Genomic DNA, 4104 nt, shown 5'->3' on the forward strand with positions numbered 1-4104 from the left:
GGAAACAGCCCCTTTCTGCTTGCAACTGACCATACTAGCCACAGAAGCAGATCCGTCCTAGTGTGGTCAGTTTGAGTCTCTTCTTCTCCCTGCCTACAACCTTTACAGTTGTAAACAAGTTACCATTAAACTGGACACAGTAAACAAAAAAAGTGATCATTTTAGAATCTGTTGATTCCCAATAATCAATATGAGGACACTTTTTCACCTTATCCTGATGCTTTGATTTGTTAATCAGTCATGATTTTCCAAACAAAAGCAATTCAAATGGTAGTAGAAAAAATCAACGCTAAATTTTATTTGAATCAAACCCAAGATCTCTTAAAATCTACGGGCATATTAACATAAGGCAGGGTATATTTGCTACAATATTTAGACAACTCTGCTGCCCCCTTTAACCTCTTGCCGTCCGCCCGTAGTAAAAAAACGGACGGACGGCACTGCAGCATCTGCGGGTTGCCGTCTCCAGACGGCAATTTTTTTCTGCTCGCGCGCGCCCCCTAGCGGGCACGCACGGGCAGAAAAGACCCGCTCAATGCACACACCCGTTACCGGGTGTTTCACATATAGGCGATCAGCGGGTCCATAGCCCGCCGATCGCCTATATGTGCTCGTTCGCGGCACCCCCACCCACCCCCCCCCCGCGCGCGGTCGGCGCTTCCGGTTTTTTTTTTCCCCCCCTGACCCCTCACCTTGATTCCCGGGATCCGCTGCCCCATCTTGGATCCCGGGACCGGCTCCGAGGGCGTCAGGAGGAGGAGGACGGGAGATCAGCTCCTTGCTGATCTCCGTCCGGGCTGTGAATGCAGAAGTGATGTGTATTACATCACTTCCGCATTCACCTGTCAGTCATCTGGCTGCATCTGGAGAGAGAAGAAGCTGGGGGAGCAGATCTCTGCTTCATCACCTTCTTTTGGGGTTCCACAGGTGATATTAGGGGTCCTAGAGACCCCTAATATCTCCATAAAGAGGACCTGTCAGTGTGCCTTTGCTATTATATAGGGGGTTGTTATCCCCCTATATAATAGCAATAACAATAAGTGCAAAAAAATAAATATAAATAAAAAAAAATAAAAGTAACACATAAAAAAGTAAAATAAAATAAAAGTCACATATAAAAAAAGGGGAAAAAAACCCCCCAAAATGTTTAACTCCCCCACCCCCACGTTTACGCGCCTATAAACGTAAATACGCGTCCGGTGCCCCAGCGCGCAAAAATTACAATTGCGCTACACATGTTACATATCGCCGCGAACGTCGCAGTGAGAGCAATCATTTTAGGGCCATCAATCACTGATAACACTAAACTGATGAGCGGTAACAGCTTTTAAAGCGTCGCCTATGGCCAATTTTGGGTATTATCGTTTTTTGAGGTTTCGCGCGCGCACGCAATTTTAAGGCTTGACATGTTTAGTGTCTTTTTACCCGACATGACCCCATCTTTTATATTTTACCAAAAAATTGGGTAATAATAAATGTTTTATCATTTAATATAGAGGAAACTGTTTTTTTTTTAAATTTCGGTAATTTTTCCTTAATATAGTAAAAAATAAAACCCCCAGTGGTGAATAAATACCACCAAAAGAAAGCTCTATCTGTCCCCAAAAAAGGGTATAAAATTCATTTCAGTACAGCGCTGCATGACGGAATAAATGTCAGTCAAAGTACCGCAGCGCTGAATACTGAAAAATGGCCTGGATGGGAAGGGGGTTTAACACCGCGGATGTCAACTGGTTAAGCTTGCCATAACGGGAAGATTAACGGGCATTGTGATATCTATCTACCTCTGAAGAAGTAGTCAAAGTGCTAAAATCATCCCAATGTTCAAAACTACCTGTGCAATAACAAGCTTGATAATACTCACTAGAGCTGTGAAATGTGCCAGTAGTTGTAAGCAACGCTCAAAATGAGGAGCTTTGCTTGCTTTTATTATGCCCTCTGTGGCAAGCTTAAAAAGAACCTGTGAAATATAAAAGCTGCCACTGCTGACTTGTTTTTAAATGTGCAGAGAATGGGCCTGTCACCACTTAGTGAACTACTGACCAGGATCAAATAAGGACAAACATGGACAATGGTTAGATGTTATTAGTTGTATGCTCATTTTTTTTACCAGCCAGGATAGTGGCTTAGTGGTTAGCACTCCCGCCTTGTAGCACAGGGAGTTTCTGGATGGAATCCTGGCAATGCTGAATCTCTGACTGCATTGAGTTTGCACGTTCTCCCTGTGCTTGTGTGGGTTTCCTCCCACACTCCAAAAACATGCTGGTAGGTTCATTAAACATGCTAGATAGGAACCTTAGATTGTAAGCTCTTTGAGGGCAGGGACTGATGTGAACGTGCAGTATGTAAAGCGTTGCGCATATTGTCGGCACTATATAAATACCTGAAATAAAATTATCAGGATGGATCTTTAGATCCTGGACATTTAGTCAGAACATTACAAAGGAGTTTTATTTGTAATAATACACAGTGGAGAAACATTCCTTTGAAACCTGAAGCATAAAAAAAACGAACCATGATGGCAATGACATCGTTATTCTAGGGCCAATTGTTTTACATTTTGGTTCGTAAAAATGATTTGATAATGGTTGAAGGATTGGGAAAAGAAGAGTAACTCCTTATGTAAAGGCTTATGTTACTTGTTTGGTAATTTGTACAAGTGATTTCCATAGCCTGTTGTCTCAGATTCATTCCAAGGACTGGATTAGGAGGACATCCTCCTCAAATTATGTAATCAAATAACTTTTTGAGTTTGAAGGTATCTTGATGTTTCTCATAACCAGAGGATGTACCACACCCAAAGCTGAAACTGATTCAATTAAAAGAGTCAGCGAGTTGCTGTCACTGGCAGACTAAGAATGAAATAACACAGACATTGAGACACTCTCTCTTCCACTGTCTAAAACAAAAGTAATGTGATCTCATGTTAATGTAAACCAATCCTCCTAATGAATTTACACAGATTGTTGCTGTAACAGTAAAATTAAACAAATGTGATAGTGGATCAGAGAGGCCGGAGTTTGAAGAACAGTTAAACAGTCCTATCTGTTAGAAGAACATGTTTAGCAAACATTACTACGTCTGGAGAAATGTCACTGACTCAGCTGCTTAATGATTAATCACATATAGAAGTCTTCCATTTACTCATCTTTGGTTACAGTTTAGTGCAGCCTGTCTAGCTTCTCATAGGCAGATTGCACCAAAGTGACAACAAGTTGTAACTCCAGTGCATTTCTTTTATCTTTTGTGGCTCAGCACATAGAACTAGTCCATGTCTGGGAGTGTAGACACAACTGGAAGTGAGCAGAAATATTTTGAATTAGAAGGAAATACCCTCTTAGACAGTTGCCACTGTTAGAAATATCCTTATTGGAAGATCTCCCTTTTATCAAAATGATGACCTTTCCCTCACTTTCAGTCCCAGTGACAATGATGATCAGGATAGAGAGAGTAAATCTTCCTATTGTAGACACAGGCAGCAAAAAAACAACCCAAACTGACATGGGTTCTAGACTACTCTATCCAAATGTTAAAAAAGGCTTTCGATACACTTTAAGTTCAGGCGAGTAACAGAGTCAGCCATACATCATTCACAAATTATTCTATTTCACCACCATATGCTACAGTGAGTTTTCTGACATATACCACTCCAGTGCATTTAGGACAGATTCCCACCTATGCATCATGTTTTTCCTGTGTTTCTATATTGTTTTGGGCAGGTGCATTGACTTGTGCTGCCATTCCAATCACATATAATACAACCTGCGTTGATAGATCAATAAACAGACATTAACTTTTTTGGATAATGCATGTCAACTTATTGTTGTTGACACGCATTACTCAAGCTGTGAGTCTAGACATATACAGTAAGTCCCCTACATACAAACATTCAAGTTGCGTACTTTCAAAGATGCGAACGTAAGTTAGTTCACGTGTCTGACATACTTTGTCACATGTATGTGTTTTTGTGTACTTTACTGTACAGTATTGTATAGAGTACAATAGAACAATATCTTTATTTCAAGCCCAGGATGTTCAGAAGCAAGCGTAAAAGCAGCAGTGCTGTAGCTGGGTATCTAGGCTAACTTTTTTGGACTGCCGAAC

This window comes from Nanorana parkeri, unplaced genomic scaffold, assembly GCF_000935625.1.
Source record: "Nanorana parkeri isolate BGI_ZX_2015 unplaced genomic scaffold, ASM93562v1 scaffold1296, whole genome shotgun sequence".
NCBI classification, from domain to species: Eukaryota; Metazoa; Chordata; class Amphibia; order Anura; family Dicroglossidae; genus Nanorana; species Nanorana parkeri.